The sequence below is a fragment of the Lactuca virosa genome, chromosome 5 (genome assembly GCF_052849685.1).
Source record: "Lactuca virosa cultivar CGN04683 chromosome 5, Lactuca_virosa_CGN04683_v6, whole genome shotgun sequence".
In the NCBI taxonomy this organism is placed as follows: Eukaryota; Viridiplantae; Streptophyta; class Magnoliopsida; order Asterales; family Asteraceae; genus Lactuca; species Lactuca virosa.
The window spans coordinates 160,334,944-160,354,343 of record NC_136430.1 but is presented as its reverse complement, the minus strand read 5'-3'; positions in this window follow the sequence as shown (position 1 = coordinate 160,354,343).

The window sequence follows — 19,400 nt, the reverse complement described above, 5'->3', positions numbered from 1 at the left end:
ATTTTGGTTGAGGTTTATACGGAACTGGTTGCTCAGGAGGAATCTCTGCAGTTTTGGCAGCTTCATCGACAATCTTGATCAATTCACCCTCTTGATTGTCTTTTGCATTTGATTATGAGGAAATAGCTTTGTCAGGTTCATCAAACAAATTTAGAAATTCCTCATATAAATTCACAAGAGGAATAGTCTTTGAATTTGTTGATGGAAAAATGTCCTCCGATTGACAATCTTCTTTTTGATATTTCTTCATATAAATGTCATCAAACGTGATAGAGTAGGTGTCCTCAATTCTCTTTGACTTCTGTGCGAAAACCCTATAGGCTTTTGATGTTAGGGAATACCCCATAATAATTCCTTCATCAGATTTCACGTCGAATTTGTTCTAATGTTCCTTGGAATTGAATATAAAGCACCTGGAACCAAACACACGAAATAATTTAACGTTAGGTTCACGATTGTTAAGTATTTCGTATGGAGTAATAGAAGTCTTTTATTGATGTAAGAATGGTTCTGAGTAAAACAAACAGTTTCCACAGCATCAGCCCAGAATTACAATGGAAGATTCGCAAATGAAAGCATAGTCCTTGCCGCTTCACAGAGAGATTGATTTCGTTCTTTAACTACATCGTACTGCTGTGGAGTGTAAGGTGAAGGGAAATTGTAAAGAAATCCATTTGCAAGTTAAGAATTCTTCAAATGCATGATTTTTGAACTCCTAACCGTTATCACTACGAAATTTTGGAACATGCTTTCGTAATTGTAGCTCAATCTGCTTGATGAAGTCTATCAGCTTCTAAGTGGCATCAGATTTCTGTCTAAGAAAGAACACCCAAGTAAATCTAGAAAAATCATCAACAATAACCAAAATGTATTTGTTACCACCAATACTTTCGATGGTTGATGGATCACAAAGATCAACGTGCAATAATTCTAGTGGCTCAATAATTTTGGTATTTATGATGGTTGAGTGACTCTTCCTGCTCTGTTTTTCGAGCTCACAGGCAGCACATAAGTGTTCCTTTTCGAATTTTAGAAGAGGTAGACCGCGAAAAAGATCACCAATGACGAGCTTGTTAATACTTGAAATTCATATGGGAGAGCCTTACGTGCCATAGCCAACTTTCATCCGAATATGCTTTCGTAAGCAAGCAAATAGATGGTTTCCCTTTGATAGGATTCAAATTTAGAGGATAAATCTCTCCTTTCCTTTTTGACTTCAGAAGCACTACTTTTGATTTTTTTTCGATTATTTCTGAACCTTCTTCATCAAACGACACCTTTAGACCAGTACCTATAACTAATTGCGAAACACTTATTAGATTGTGTTGCAAGCCTTCTACATATGCTACCTTCCGAATAGAGAATTCTCCATTTATTATCATTTTGTAGCCTTTTATCTCTCTGGTGGCATTGTTTCCAAACTTCACTCTACCACCGTCTTGTAAAGATCAAAACTGTATTAGTTCTTCTTTCCTCCAAGTTATGTGACGAGAACAGCCGCTATCGATGTACCATTCAGAATCATATTGTTCGTCACGCATAACCTTCAAAATTTAGAGAGTTTTAGGAACCCAAACCTTCTTGTGTCCTTGTGAGGATCTCTTTTGTACAGGAAAAATCTTGGTTTTGTCAACCCAAAAGGATTTTCTTTTCAAAGTATGATTCATCCCTTTTTCTATTTTGAAAACTTTAACTTTATTATCACAAAGATTAATTTCAATAGGATTACATTTTCGCTGAATAAATTATTTTTGTTTCGGAGCCATCTTTTTCGCAAATTCTTTTTCTTCATTTTTCAACTTAGCCTCATATTCTTTAAGAATTACTTCTGGATTTGAAGCTACTTTATTTTTACCTTTTAAATCTTTTGATTTTTCAATTGGTTTTGAAATCTGTGACTTTGGAGAAAAACTTGATTTTGGTTTTGGGTTTTGGGATGAATGTTTTTTTTTTATTATTAGATCGAGTTGAGTTAACAGAACTTTGATTGGAATTTGCTTGCGGTTAGATACATCAACGATCCGATCATCGATCTATAGTCAGTTTGATCTACGGATTCGCCTTCAATATCTGGAGTCAACAGAGGTCTCTCGGCCATTGGCATCAGTGCAGGTTTTGCGTCTCGAAACCCGAACTTCTCTAGCATATCTTCAACATCCTTGGCTTGATGTATCAGGATTCCGGCTGAGTCTTGTTTGACCTGAAGCCCCAGAAACATGGTCATTTCTCCCAGGGAACTCATCTCGAACCTCTTCTTCATAACGCTTTTGAACTCTTTGAACAACTTCGAATTCGTTGACCCGAAAATGATATCATTGACGTAGATTTGAACGAGAATCTGATCGGTACCAACATTCTTAATGAACAAGGTTTGATCGATTGTTCCCTGTGAATAGCCATGTTCGAGCAAGTGCTTCGTAAGAGTTGCATACCATGCCCTTGGAGCTTGATGTAACCCGTATAAAGCCTTGTCCAACTTGTAAACGTGATTAGGAAACTTCGAGTTGACAAACCCAGGAGGTTGATCGACGTAAATTTCTTCCTTCACAGCGCCGTACAAGAAGGCAGTCTTGAAATACATCTGGTAAACCATGAAATTCATGTAGGAAGCATACGCAAGGGATATGCGAATAGCCTCCAAGCGAGCTACCAGAGCATAAACTTCGGTGTAGTCAAGACCCTCAATTTGGCGAAATCCACATGAAACCAATCGAGCCTTATTTCGCACAATGACCCCTGAATCATCTTACTTGATTCGATAAACCCAGCGCGTGTCGAGTGACTTCTTGCCCTCAGGTAATTCAACCAGCTTCCAGACCCCAAGCTTTTCAAATTGATTTAATTCCTCATGCATAGCATCCACCCAACTGGGCTCATTCAAAGCCATTTGAACATTCTTTGGCTCTATTTAAGATATGAAGCAAGAATAGAGACATGTATTTACATCTCCACTCTGACTCCGCGTTTGAACACCGTCGACCAGCTGACCAATGACGTTTTCGATCGGGTGATCGCGTTGAATTCTGGAAGGTATCTCCTGGCTGATGTCATGGAGCATTACGGGAAGATTGTGAATATTTACAAATCCATCATCTGCTGAATGATCCACCTCAGACGGTCTTGCATCGTGAGAGGGGCCTGCCACAAACTCATTAACAATCGGTTCGGGAAAGAGAAGTTCCATAAATGTTTGAGTAACAGCGGAAGCATCTTTGGACATGAACTCTCTTTCATCAGGAGTAAGAGGAGTGGCATCAGCATCTGGATTGGTTTGATGACGTGGAGAATCGGAAAAATTACTTGGAATAGATGTATCCACTGTAGGAGTCGTAGAAGACACTACCGGTGGTCTGTAAACAACTTCTTCGTCCTCATCTTCAATCACAGTGTTCGAGCTAGAACATGAACCAGACAGATCATCTGAAAATACATTGAGCGATTTAAACAAAGATGTATAGTCAAATAACCAATCTGTACCGACTCTAGCATCCGTCTTGTTCTCCTCCAACCAGCACACGTCGAAGGATTCTACGATTTGCTTTGTCTTCTTATTGTAGACCCTGTACGACGTGTGAGCAGCATACCCCACAAAGTAACAATCATCGGCTTTGGCGTTGAATTTTGGGTTGGATTCCAGATGAAGGAGGGTGCAAGGACAACCAAAGATACGGAAGTGACTAACAGATGGCTTGTGACCATAGAGAATTTCGTACGGGATCTTCATCTGAGCTTTGTTGATCAGGACACGATTTTGGACATAGCACGCCGTGTTGATCGTATCGGCCCAAAAGAAAACCGGAAGTTTGGAGTCACATAACATCGTTCTTGTAGCGTCTTTTAACGTTCGATTTCGCCGCTCAGCAACACCATTTTGTTGCGGTGTGTGAGCAGCACTATTTTGACGCACGATCCCTTTTTCCGCACAAAAATGATCAAGGAAAACATTCTTGAAATCCGTCCCGTTATCAGTTCTGAGCGCCTTCACCCGCTGGTTGGTCTGGTTTTCTATCATCACAATAAACTTCTTAATCAAGTCAGCGACCCCAGCTTTGTTGTACAGGAAGAAGACCCACGTGAATCGTGAGAAATCATCGATCACAACCAGACAATATGAATTTTCTATTTATGCTAAGGACGTTGACCGGACCAAATAAATCCATATGTAAAAATTGGATCACCTGGTTGATTGAATTAACCTGGTTTGGCAAATGTGGTTTTCTGTGATGTTTTCGTTGAGCGCAAGCCACACATTTTTCAAACGTGATGAAATCTTTGACAGGAAGCCAGCGCACTAGATCATTCTTTGCAAGTCGATTCAAGTTCTTTACATTAGCATGTCCGAGCTGACGGTGCCGCAACATAGCATTGTGCTCGGAAACTTTTGAGAAGAGGAAAGTGACTTGTTCAGGAAGATTGTTATTCATGTCAATGATATATACATTGTCGTCCCGTTTTGATTTTACAAGAATCCATTCATCCGGGATAACAATGCCTGGCTTTAAAATTAGACATTCTTTATCGGTGAAATGTGTTGAGTATCCCTTCTCACATATCTAAGAAACGCTCAACAAACTATGCCTCAACTCGGCTGCGTAGTTGACATTCTCGAAACTTAGCACTCCATTTGAAACTGTTTCCCTTTGAATGATCTTTCCGCCTTCACCTCCCGCAAAGGAAACGTATCCCCCATTAAATGTTTGAATGTCATGCAGTTGGGAGATGTCTCCTGTCATGTGCCTGGAACAACCGATGTCGACATACCAAGGTCTGGCGATATTCCTCCGCAACTGTTCCTGCACAATGAGCGGGATTATTTAGATTTGGGGACCCAGGTCATTACACCCCTGGGTTTACCCTGGACTTTGATAGATTTACCTTTTTGATTTTTCAAAATTGCATTGATATCAGAAACACTTTCAGTGGATGAAGATGATCGGACAACTGTAGATTTGGGCACCCATTGGTAGTTAGGTTTTAAAATATTCACAGGTGATTTAGAAACATTTTTCCTTTTCTTCGAGCGTTTAGATTTTCGACTATAATTAGTCGAAGATCCAGACGCACCTTTTGACGAAATTGACTTTGGCTCAGCCGTAGTCGATTTTGGCAAAGGACATGTGGCTGGTTTAGAGAAAACCTGTTTGTTCGGTTTAACATCGGCCCTTTTCTTATTATTATGAATTTTCCGATCATTTTCACGAAGACGAGATCTCGAGGGCTTTCTCGTTAGAGACCTCCCTCGAGACTCGTTTGCTTTCCTCGGTGTTGAAAAATGCACAAATGCTCTGTTGGAACAATTTCGAGCAATATGGTCGGCAGTACCACAGTTGAAACAAATTTGCTTATTATCTTTGGACCTGGTACCGCCATTATCAGATTTCATGCTCTTATGGACCTTTTTAACCTTCCCACATGTGCAATTGCAGGAGTTAGAATGTGTGACAGATGTAGAAGGTATGGATGTGTTAGCATCAGATTCAGTGGATTTTACAAAAACAACATCACAATCATCGGAAAATTTGAGTTCGACATCAAATCATCACAAATTAAAACATCAGTCTTAACATCAAAAACAGACTCATCAACTTTTGAAATAGGAACACCAAATTTTGACACAAACGTATTTTCAGACTCAATTCTTCCATTCTCCTGCTTGTCCTGCCTTATTGATGAATCTGCATCGGAAGTAGAAACATTAGTATCTAATTTCCTAGCACTACATGTGGTTGCCTGTTCAGCAGCTGGTTTACCATAAACCATAAATGGTTCTCGGTCTATTTCATCTTCAGTTAATAGAGTGTTAGTATAAGTGTGATTGAATGGGGGAGGGACATTCTCATAGCCTATGCCTACTTGTTTCTGATCCTTCCATTTCATTTGATTTTCAATTATTGTTGCAACTCATTCACTTGACACATCGAATTTTTTGAAGTTAAAGACAGCATTTGCAAAACGAGTCTTCAATGTGTCAAGTTCTGCAGTTACAGCATCAAAATCTTTTCTAAGATATCTATAGTGAACACACTTGTCACTATAGTCTGCTTGTTACTTCTTATTGTCATTTGACTTGGCCTCTAATTGATCTTTTAACGGTTTTTGGCCTTTTCTCAATTGATATCCCTCATACTTGAGTTCCTCAATCTCTCTACGCATTAAATCGACATGTTCACGTAAAAAATTGATAGTTTTAATACAAGATGGAGAAGAAGTGATTTCACTGACCTTTGATTTTTCATACTCTGGCGTAGTTTGAACCATGAATGCAAATTGTAGATTCATCATCTCCTCCTCCGGATCCATCTCAGCTTTTCCTTCCGCAATATCGTTGATTTGAGCCAGATGCGTATTTTCAGGTCCTGTGATGTTCAGGGCCTGAATTTGATCATCCCAATCAAATGACTGAGCCACCACCGCAAGATTTGCGGTCTGATTGTTGATGGTGGCTCCCCTGCTGTTACCTACTGGCACCATTGTTCTTTCATTGTTCTCTCTATCAATTAGATTCGTTTGATGGTGCGGAATCCCTATCAAACGGATGATGCCAGATCAAAATAGAAGAGAAGGAGAAGAAGAATAATATGAATCTTGTATGATTTGATTAAAATGAAATTCCCTTACACAAGATTCACACACTAACACACACTTAATTTCCTCTCTTCTCTCTCTTAGCCGTAAAATCATCATCCACTCCTCACCCCTAACACCTATATTTATACTTGGGGAACATGGGCCGTAAACACCCATTGGGCCGTAAACATTTTTCGGTTCTAGAAGGAAAATTACAATTGCCTAGAAAAGCAAAGTATAAACCATAATTTAGACCCAACAATCTCCTCTTGGTTTATAGCTTTCTTTTCTAATTAACCCAACAAACTCCCCTAAAAAGGTAGTTGGCTTTTCTTGTTAATCTTCATTGGGAGCTTGGCTTCAGCATTCATCTTCGATTTCTTCACAACTTCAAGATGAACTTGATGAATCTTCAATAAATGACTTCATCTTGAGCAGTTGGGCTTTTCTTCAGAATTTGAATTTGAACGAACGTTGGGTGAGGAGGCTTGATGTACTGATTCTTGAGAGATAGCGCTTTCAGCTTGAGAATCTCCAGAGAGAATGACAGAGAGACCTAATCTTCTGGATCACTTCAGCAGGTACATAGATAACAACAAATTGATTTAGGAGGCTTCAGTGCAATCTGTCACATAAACTTCAAGTGCAGCTTCACCTTGCTTCTGGCGTTGAAGGATTGAATGTTGAAAGAATAGTCTTCATTTCTTGCTCCTTCGAATGAGAATTCTTCGATGATCACCGACGAAGCCTTGGCTCAGAAAATCTCGATACAGTCTCCATGAGTCTCATCTACATCTGAATTCACTTTTCAAGACAAAGCAAAACACTAAAAGAAAACTTAGCACACAATATTTTTGAATTTTTCATATTTTCTGGAAAAATAAAACCAGAAACAAGAATATTTTTGGATTTTTGATTTTTTTGAACAAGAAATAAAACAGAAATAACACTATTTTTGGATTTTTAATTTTCTGATTTTTGTTTGATTTTTGAATTTTTTTTAATTCTCCCCCTAAATTTGTGCATAGAGAAAACTATGAACAAATTTAACAAAAAAAAACAAAAATAATTCGGATCAAAGTTTTGAGACAGTCTTAACTTTGTTTATCAGTATCTTCACCTTCATGAATAGATCTAGTCAATTGCTGGTATTGTGGTCCACTTAAACACGAAGGATATCGAAAAACTTTTCAAAATATACCATTCAGGTGACGACAACCACGGGTATTGTTGTCCACTTAAATTAAGCAGCGAGATCTACAGACAACCTCTAAATGGTTCAATTTTAGTTGCACTAGAACGTGTTCCCCACTTCCCAATATACCCTGGTTATCAAGAACTTCCAAAGAACTCCTTACTTTAGGTGATTAAACAATTATTAAGGAGGAAATCAGATTTAGAAATATGTGCATATGTTGTGTCCCAGGTCAGATCTCTTTCAATCACGCAGAGGGGACAACATATAACTAACAGAGAAAGATGGATTGGGAGGTAGAATGTTGCATATGTTGTGTCCCAGGTCGGATCTTCCGATCACGCAGAGGGGACAACATATGGATAACAGATAGAAAGAATCTCATAGATAAGGAGGTGCGTAGAATTACAGTTGCATATGTTGCAATCCAGGTCGGATCTCTTCCAATCACACAGAGGAAGCAACATATGACTGACATATAGAAAGCAAGAAAATAATTTCCTACAGACCTACTTTATCAGAACGCCCCAGTCGCCCTATCAGAACTAGAATTATAGACATAAGTTCGTACATCAAAGAAAAGTTAAGCCACAGTTCTAGATGCGTATTAATTTAGTGTATCCCGTGGGTTCCTGTGTTTATCTCACTGCTCAATCTACCCGAGCGTCGTATGGTCAGTCCAAACAATCCTATCTAAATCCACACTGTCAAATCCTTCGTGCCTACCAGCACATTGAACACAGAGTCTAGATAGTTCAGATTCAGTCCCTTACACATGTTTAGACTGCCCGTTATCACTTTCTTGATATCACTTCCCAAAACAACCTACTAAAGAAAGACATATAAGGAAATAAAAAATTGTCTTCAAAATGAATCAGTTTAAGATAAGCTTAGGATTATAGAGAAGAAAACTCAAACCGTAAGTCACTGATTGAATTTGCATTCAGAAGGTCTGAGAACAACACGCATAATTTCAGAACAGATCCGAAAATTGTTCACATCATTAAGCACAAACCCCATGAGTGATCCATTCCTTTCTTCCTTTCCCGCAAAAGGACACATGCTCTCAAACAAAGGTCTGAATGTTGTACAGTTGAAAGATGTCCCCTATCATGTGACTGGAATAGCCACTACCAACAAAACGAAGTCTGATGATCTGCCTCCATAGCTGCTCCGACACAGAGTGAGATCAGTTGGTCTTTGGAACCCAGTCCATTTTGAAACTGGGTCGACATTTGTCATCCTTGCAAGGTACTCTCTCCCATGACATATCCTGCTTATCGCAAACAGAAGATGAAGAAATATTAGAGTCATTAGATGATTTGGGAGATTGAACCTTTGGTACCCATCTGTAGTCGGGTGTAACCCATTTCTTTTTCGAGCGGATGGGTGCCTCGGCACTTGCTTTTGAACTGGAAGCCGATCGTTGAGATGATTTTGATTGTTGCTTCTTGACCGACATTCCCTTATTGACCTTGGGAGGTGGATTCTTGGCCTTGGGATTTGAATTCTTGCCCTTCATGGCATTCCAGTCACCATTGCTTGAATGTGGCCTCGAGGGGTTTCTTTTGGAGTATCTCCCTCTTGGCGCGTTTTGCCATCCTTGTGCATAATAGGGAATGTAAGTTTGCTTCTTCACGTAGGAGTTGTTTCTTCCTGCCCCTGGTGGCGTATCCTTGCCTTGTCGCTGATTGTTCCCACAAGCACACTTGCAGCAGGCTGTCTGTTTCGCTTGTGTTGGTGGCCTGTACTTACCAACAACAGGTTGATCAGAAGTAACTGAGTTAGAAGCAACAAATTCAGAGTTCAAGGAGACATTGGTTTGTTCAAAAGTGTTCTCCTTGTTCTCTTCTTCCACTACTTTACCTGCACAAGAAGTAGAAACATCAGTATTTTTCATCTCAACACCCTCAGTTGGCCCTGATTGTTCAGTCTTAACTGAAACTGGAGCAGGTGGTTGGCCATACTTAAGGTGTGCTTCATTTTTTTAATTTCTTCCTTAATTAGAGGGGTGAAAGTGTAGTGATCATTGAAAGGAGGTGGAACATCATGATACCCTAGACCCTTGTTTTGATTATCTTTAAATGTTAATTGTTTTTCTATCATTGACACAACTACCTCACTTGACACATCAAATTTCTTAAAGTTGAATTCAGCATCTTTATATTTGGCTTTTAATGCATCAAGTTCGGCAGTCACAACATCAAAATCTTTCTTAAGATATCTATAATGGACACACTTGTCACTGTACTCTGCCTGTAATTTCCCAAAGTCCTTAGTCTTGGCCTCAAGTTGTTCTTTTAATGGTTTTAGGCCTTTGCTAAGTTGGTACCCCTCATATTTAAGTTCCTCATTTTCTCTTTTTAATAAATCGATGTGTTCACGTAAATTTTTAACAGTTTTAATGCAAGTTTGAGAGCATGAAACTTCATTGACCGGAATGTTTGAGGAACTCGTTGTTTAAAAATATGCCCTTTGACTTAAAACCTCAAAAGTTAACCTTAAAAGTCAAATTTAAAAAGTCAAACTTAAAAGTCAAACTTAAAAAGTCAAACCGAAAAGCTAAATTTGAAATTTTGAACGTTGAACGAGAAAGTCAAAGTTTAAAGTCAAAGGTCAAACTTGAAAGTCAAAGTCAAAATTTTAAGTAAAAAGACAAAATTAAAAGTCAAAAATTAAAAACTAAAAATTTGGGTTGAAAATAAAAATTTTAAAATAAAAGGAAATTGATTTTTGGGTTAAAAGTGTTAAATTTACGAAATTAGGAACCGAAGTGGAGTCCTTTTGAATTAAATTTCGAAGTAATGAAGTGTGTGGCTTGGTAGTTCAACTGGTAAGGCGCTGAGTTGAAGAGGCAGGAGACCCGGGTTCGATCCCCGGCACCCCCAAATTTTTTTTAATAAGAAGCTGATGCAAAGACTCCTGCTGGCCGAGATTGCGATGTGAGGACGAGGATCAACCGCAAACGAGGCTAAGCCGTGAACTCCGAGGACCGCAAACGAGCAGGCCGTGAACTCCGAGGGTCGTGAACTCCTGAGTCGTAAACCCGCTTGACCGAACACGTGTCTTCGGACCGTAAACTCGCGAGACCTCGGACCGTAAACCCTCAGACCGCAAATCGTTTTCGGCCGCAAACGCTTCAGAAACCCTAGTTGCTGGTCGTACACGCCGCCACCCCCTATTTTTCCAAGATCTATCCAAAAACGAAAAAATCCTTCAAAAATAAGGTCAAATACGCTCTAGATCTGGCCAAATTTATTGATACAATCCAAGTTCTGATACCATTTGTAAGTCCCAAATCTGAGGATCCAAACCAGTGACCAAACAGATAGCAATCAATCAAAGTAAGAACGGAGTAGAAGAAGGATTAAAACAAGCATGCACACGTTTATATCACAAAAACGTCTAGTACACCTTGGATACACACACTAGACCGTGAACGGACTAACCAACTCGCTAACCCTGACATAAGACTGACAGACCCCTATATATAGCAACAAGCCAACCGCAAATGGGGTTTACGGCCGTGAACACCCTTACAAACGCAAACACTAAAACAAAAGAGCTACAAACACCCTGAATCTACCAAGACACATATACTCTATGAATGACTAGCCCAAACCACATAGATGTGACCTTTCAAGTTTATATGAAAATAGTAAGCCTTTCCGTGAAAAGCAATCGTGTTTGTTTCCAGAAATCCGATATTTTCTAATAATGAAATGTAAGCCGTTCACTTGTAAAATAAGGGTATTTGTTCAAGAAAATCCAATATTTTCTAAAGAATGAGATGTAAGTTGTAAAAGTTCCAAAACCGAAATGTATCAGTGTTTTCCATACATTAAAGTAGTAATATGTAGTTTTATTCGTATATACAACTATTTGAAGAAATGTATTTTCGTGTAAAATATATGTATCATCGTTTCACTATGTGAGTTCTTATAACCGTGCTAGCCATGACTTGTCTGCCTCGACGTTCTTCAGGCGTTGAGATATTTATGACATTTGTCACCCATAACCTGCCGGTCTTGCTGTAGCTAACAACCAGGATGTGGGATCATCAGTCCCGTATAGATCTATACACAAGTATCACGCTCTCGTATCGGAGATTCCAGTTATAAATATAGGATTTGCGAATATACCTCAGTTAGGTACGATTGAAGACAGTGTCTCATAATTTCCATTCAACGAGTGTACGTGTTTTTGAAATGAAAATGTTTGTAAATGACATTATCCCATATTTCCAGGATAACGTCGAAAATGTCGTAAAACAATTATATATTCACTTTATATAACTTTACCCTTTTCTCAACGAGTTACAAAGGGGTAAAGTTTCATAAACTATATTTGTAAAGTTTTGATGAAATGAATGTCCTGTACTCAATATATATATATATATATATATATATATATATATATATATATATATTTGTATGAATAATGTAATGTTTATCAAAATGTTGTTCGTGAAATCGTATGCGATTGATAGTAAAACCGTTTCGTGTATTTAACACTTTCCGTAAAAATGGAAAAATAATGTATATAAATGTTTGCGTTTTAATGTAAATATTCATGCATGTTTACTTGTATCCCCCTCCCCCTAAAACATAGAAAAAGAGTTTTGAAAATGTGGGGGTATGAACTCACCTTTTGTGTAGTCGCGGTTAGATAACGAGATAGAAAGGTAATCCTCGAGTCTATAATACGTGATGGGTGTTGTATCCTAATGGTTTAAACACATAATAATGTGTGAATATATAAGACTAGTAATACAATTGTTGTGAAAACACTAGGCAATATGAGAAGAACTTACAAATATAACTTAAGGATTATCTTGATGAACTTGCTTACTAGAAACGTTTGAAGGTGAAATTTGAGAGAGAAAAGAGCTTGGTTTCTTTGAGTGAAATGTAAGGGATTTTACTTACTGAAATGGGTTTGGAAATGATCTCATATACGTGACTTATATAGGAAGTAATGAGATAAGATGATGTGAAGTTTGCCTTGGTTTATGTAATCAATCACTGAGGGAAGCTAACAACCAATGAAGTGGCAACACAAGTGGATCAAATGTGATGATTTCGTTTCTAATGTGGGTGATTTCGGTGTTAGCATGACTGAAATCACCTAGAGTACCCCACATAAAGTTGTTTTCGGCCATAGTATCAAACAAGTAGGAGTTTACGGCCTTAATGGGCCTAACTTTGGTGTTTTCGGTCATGTGTGATTAAATGAAGGGGTGTTTTCGGTCTAGGAAATTAATTTAAATTCAAAAGTGTATGATTTGATTCCCCAAAACCGTAAACACTAAGGCATGGTAATTCATTTGACTTTTGTGGACTTGAATTGTCTTGTGTTGTCTTATATTGTCTTATGTGGTCTTATGTTGACTCATATTGACTTGTTTCAACATGGTTTTCTCATTGATATTAACATATATAACTTATGTAAGCATGGGTGTCAATTTATATACATATGATAACATATATACAAACATGCCCTCATGGCTAATGGTCATTTAATATAACAAAGTTACAATGTGGTTTTCAAAGTATATTTGTATAATAACTTATATAAACATGCCCTTATGGCATTCAAAGTTCTATTGTATCAATGTTATGATGTGAACTTACTTGTACATAGTTACAGTTTAGTCTTGTTTGTTCTAGAATTTTTCCAGTTGTCATAAATTACATACATGCGTAAATCATTAGATGGCTATAAGGAAATTCTAAGAGTACATAAGAAGAACTAAGAGAATGTATATGAGTTAATCGGTTTAAAAGAAGATCTGTATGTAAAGAGTTACACAAGATGATGACTTCAAAATTGATCTATATAATTATAAATTATAATTGGATTATGAATTCATCTGGAATAAAGAATGAGTTTGGTTGGAATAAGGTCAAGCAAAACATAGTTGCACAGTCTACTATAGAATTAGAATACACTTCTACTTCAGAAAATTCAATCAAATATGATTGGATGAACGAGTTCATTGAAAAACTAAGTTGAGTCCTTCTATTCAAGGATAACCTAGTAATATTTTGTGAGTTCTAGATCAATCAAGCTAAGAGACTCTAAATAACATCAGAACACCAATCATTTCTCAAAGATATTTATCTATACTTAGAATAAAGTCAAACATGGAGATAATCGTATCTGCAGAATTCACATAAACTAAATTTAGCAAGGCCGATTACTAAAGTCCTTCCTTTACACTAAGCATGAAAGGTCAGACATGAGCTATAAGACTTTTTTATTCTAGAAGTAGGATTTGATTTGGATTTATTATTTGGATATTGGAACATTATAACATCAGTTATTGTAATATTTTGATTATATTGGGATATGATCTTCACATTAATACTTGTTGTATTCGATTTTAACATATTTAATCTATGAATAATCTAATTATTCTAATACTTCATAGTCGGTCATACTCTTGGAGGAAATTATGAATCATGACAAATATGAATTTGATTGGTTGACTCCCATAAGATGAAAGTAGATAATAGGTTGTAACAATATTCATATGTACATGTCAGAGAATAAGTAATGGACATTACCTGCATCAGGATCACCTCATGGATCGCTATCATGAGTGATGCTTGATAAACGACATTAGCTTTAACTAGACAGTTATAAATGTCATTATCAAGTGTAGTATGAACTATACAATAGGCTTATATAGTTCATATGTGATTTATTCCTCTTATGTATTGAGAGTTAGACATCGAACGCATGTTAACCAAGGTTAAACACTAAATGAGATTGATTGTGATCCAAGTCTCATGTTCGACAGGATGTCCGTAACAAAGGGATAATTGATAAGCTTACCTTATATATCAATTGTTGCTTTGAGCTTTGGGGAATTACATGTTGATGAATGGCATTTTTCTTCATGTGTTATTGGGGTTAGTGAAATGTTGTTAGACGTTCGCCACTGTTTATATCAATCTACGATGAGTCTTGTGCAAATGGTATGTTGAAAGATCTTTATGCCCAAGAGTAATTATAAAATGAAATTTGCTAATGACATATGATCCTATAGGGTCATACCTTATAGCAAGTTACTATTACTTGATTATTTATTAGAGTAATTTGACTATTAATAAATATAATCGACACTTCTACTTAATTGGAGAATTATTGTTTTTTGAAAATCATATTTTACCAACATATTGTGAGTTATTGTTTCTAGGAAATAGTAATAAAAGAGAAGAAACTAGTTATATTCATCTGGTATGAATACATAAGTTATGTACAAATTATTTGGGCGCTTTGATTAACCATTTATTAGTGATGTAACTAGCTAGTTAGTAAGATAGATGCAACAAACTCTTGGTTGTTCCTTGCTTTAACTAGTTCTTACACCACTTACATTCCTTGAAAGTTTTGTACTCATTTAATGTAGACATGGGCTCTAACATGTAAATGTAATTATAAAAGGAAGAGAGTAGAGATAAACTTTTTGTACTTATTCTTCTTGTTTTTGAAGCCAAGGCCGAGAACATCTCTAACTCCCATCTCCTCTCTCTCTTTTGAAATTTTTTTGTGAGTGAGTCATTAAGTTTCTTGTCATTTTAAGGTTTATTTGGTGTAAACTTTTAAGGCTTAAGAACAACTTATATACAAGTGCAGACTGTCATGTTTTAGTGGTTTACTCTTCCCTAGTAGATACCTCTCGATAGCTTCCACTTTGGAGTTTTTGCCACACTTCATCAACTTCCAATCTCCTATGAGAATCGAAGTCTTCAAAGGTTGTGATTCTTTCTCTTGTATGGATGATTTTAATCTTTGCATGCTTTCCAAGATGATCCTTGGTGGGTTAAAATGGTTTTTAGTTTATTCACAATTTTAAAGCTTCTGTTGCTGTTTTTAACGTTTTTGGGAAAATGGTTTTGAATAAAACCCAACACCTTATTGGGTCTAGTCCACTAATCGTTGTTCTCTTATCTCTCTTGTGGTTAAATAAATAGTTGATTAAAATTGATGTGGGAGCCATACATATAGACAACAAACACACATACACATATGTTATGTCCGAAAGGAAGTCTATTTAATATAGTTAGCATCAGATTAAATTAAAATTATGAGATGTTTTATAAACTGGAAATATTAAAAAAAAAATAGGGATGTTATTCGGCCTGAACCAGATCGGACCCAAATAAGACTGAATGGAGGAACCGAAAATCGGACCTGTGAAACTAATACTGGTCTGATTCATTAATCGGTCCGATTGGGTTATTACCCAAATAAACTGAATAACATATATAATATGATTAAGGATCGAAAAGAACTGAAAAGATGTGGATAAAACCGAAAATAACCGAATAAATTGTATTGTTTGGTACTTTTTCTAAAAAAAACTTAGGGGATGTTTTTATAATTATTTAAGGTGTTAGAAATGTAATAACATATATTTTTGAATTTATTAAACTATTTCAATCGTTGGGTTTCACAAGTTTTAGAAATATATTTTTTTTTTACATTTTTAACATGCTATGATACTACGGTTAAATCCTAACTCATATCAATTCATTTCTAACAAAAAAAATCACGATTGATTATAGGTAACAATCAATTAATTTATATGCATCCAAAACTTGAGATATAGTTATGAAAACAATATATTAAACACTAAACATTAAACACCCAAAAATCCATATTTAAGTATATAAGTTAAACATTAAACATTAAACACCCAAACTAAAATATGAAAACTAAAATATGAATAAGCCTAAAATACATACCCGAGAACAGAAACAGATAGCTTGTTTGGTCCTAATTTAGACTGGTTACTTTAGAACCGATTAATAACCTGGACCGAAATACCCAAGAACCAAATAAGACTAAAATACATACCCAATAACTAAATCAGATACGTTATTCGGTCCTAATTCGATTCGGTTTGGTTCCAGTTTTGGTTCTGATTCAGGTATTTGGTCCTAACGCCCATCCCTCAAATTAAAGTCATTTTATGAATAAGTTTGTGATCGGGTTTAAGGCAATGAAAATTCCAATAAGTGGATTTAATAAATTTTAACCCTTCACGTCGTTATCGTTGATATGGTATCAATATCTAACCATTAATCAAGAAATTCAGCCATAGTACATAAGTCGATTCCGGAATATGTGTATGAAATGTCTACAAAATGTACTTTTATAAAAAAATATATACTAAAATTTAGGACTATTTTATTTCACATCATACCAACCAACCAAATCTATTGGCTCTCCAAAATTGTTTCGTCTACTCAAAAACATGATATTACATGGTTATTTTAGTAAAATACATTAAAAATGATTATTTAATTTAATACTTATTGAAAAGTTCACTTTTAATATCTCTACGGTTAAATTAGTAAACTTATGTCCACATATGTTCCTCTCACATCCCATTCTATTCTGTTTCTCATAACTAAATTTCAATTTTAGTCCACCAACAAAACAACAATCGCTTCCTCCATATGCCTATTTTCTCAATCAAGAGAAATTGTTTCCGTTTGATTCTTGTATTTCGGTTTTTATGCATTTGTTTTGGTTTTGAATTTATGAATTACGATATATTTTCGTGTCTTGTTGGCTCGGTGTCTTGGATGAGGTTTTCTGTAATCTGTTTCGCAAAAAATAAACAAGATGCATGGTGCAGACAGAAAAGTGAATACCAAGAGAGAGATCTGGTAGGAGTAATTATGCATGATTGAATTATACAAAGATCTGATAATGTATTGGTCCCATAATATGAACACTCGTGTATCAATCTAATAGAAATGTGGAATAATAACACAAGTTTCAACAAACAAAAACTAATTTCATTTGTCGGGTTTTACGTTTAAGTGCAACGATTCATAAACAACAAAGTTCTGATTCCTCTCCAAGAACTCATAAAGAACTCTTAGATCTCTCTACAAAAAACTCACCATCACACCGAATATAATACAAATCATCAACTCTCAACTAATGTGAGTAGCTGATATAAATACTAATTTAATCTAACAACCAACCATAAAGATAGGAGATGAGAACTATTTAGATAATCACCAGATCTTCTGAATAAATCAAATACCTGATTTGTAGGATTTAATATTCTAAGATAAATGTAGATATGGTAAATAAAGAACAATTCAGATAAGATCTCAAGTATACTTTTTCACCAAGTAATTTGATTTGCTCTAGATTCAGACATCGACAACAACATGTGATCTGATGATAAGGGCATCAACATTAGGGAGTTATCCACTGATCAGCTTCAGCTTCAACATATTATAGATGATTAATAGTGGATCAAGTCTTCAGTGAATGAAGCTCTTTGTGATGATAATGCCTTCAGTGGGTTTTATGATGATAAAACTTTCAGTGGCTTAAAGTCATCAATGTATAATCTTCACCAACACCAAAACCTCAACAACGTTAGATTTCTTGATCATCTCCTAATCAACTCAGGTAGCTCAGATTTGGTCTTTAGTACTTCAACATCTGTACTTTAGTGTTTGGAAGAGAAGTAAAATATATCTTCAATATCAGTCTTCAAAAAATTTAGAATATCTTCAAATTAACTAAATAAAAAAACTCTAACATATCAGCTTGTCTAAGTTGTATTAATTACACTTGCTTAGACAAGACTGACTATCAACAATGAGCAGTAAAACTATAACTATACAATGTATATGTTTCATCACAAAATCCATACAAATATGTAGCCATTAATCTCCCATTATTTGATGATGTCAAACTATTTGAGAATGTCAAAAGGAAAATGACAAAGAGTGAAATAATGAAACAAATACTTTTGAAGTAATATGTTGATTTCTGCTCCCCTTCATATTAATAATCTTCTTCTTTCAAGAGTTGTTGGGGTGCAAAGTTTTCCATGAATGACTTTATAATGTGTTGACTTTTGTAAAATCCACTTGCATGTGGTGCATTAGCCTTTTGATTCATGAGATAGAGAGTGAGAGAGAGACATGTAAACACCTCTATATAAGGTGGGTTTAGTCCACTTGTAGAGGTGTGCTTGAGAGGTGTAAGTGTGTAAGTGTGTGCTATTTATGTAGACTAGATCTAGATCCCTTTTTGTGTAGCACCATACATATTCAATACATCTCTTGAACACCCAAATCACCATGTTCGTTGTGCAATCTTTAATTCCGCATGTCAAACCATGTTCTTTAGTCTCTACAATTTGTATCAGAGCGGGTATTCAAAGATGAACGTGATTTTTGAAGAACGATTCTCGGTTTGGCAACATTTGTCACAATTGGAGCATTTTGGGTGAGTCTCTCTCTATGATCTCTCTTAATTTCATTGAATTCGTGCGTTGCGTTCTTGATTTTTGATCGTTTTGTCTCAATGGATCGAAATTCGTTTTAACCCCTTTGATTGATCCAATTATTTATTTTAGATCAAAATTCAAAAATTCAAAATCAACTAGCCCAAAATTTTCGTTTAGGTACCGTTCATCAAATTTAGAGTCCAATACACAAATCAAATAACTTGTTACTGTTCACGAGTTTTAAGCCCAAATCATATTATGTTGATATATGAATAAATCCGATTCGTATCTAACATCGATTCCATTTTGGGTATATAAGTCAACATAAAAGTCAAAATCAACTTTGATGGATACTCGATT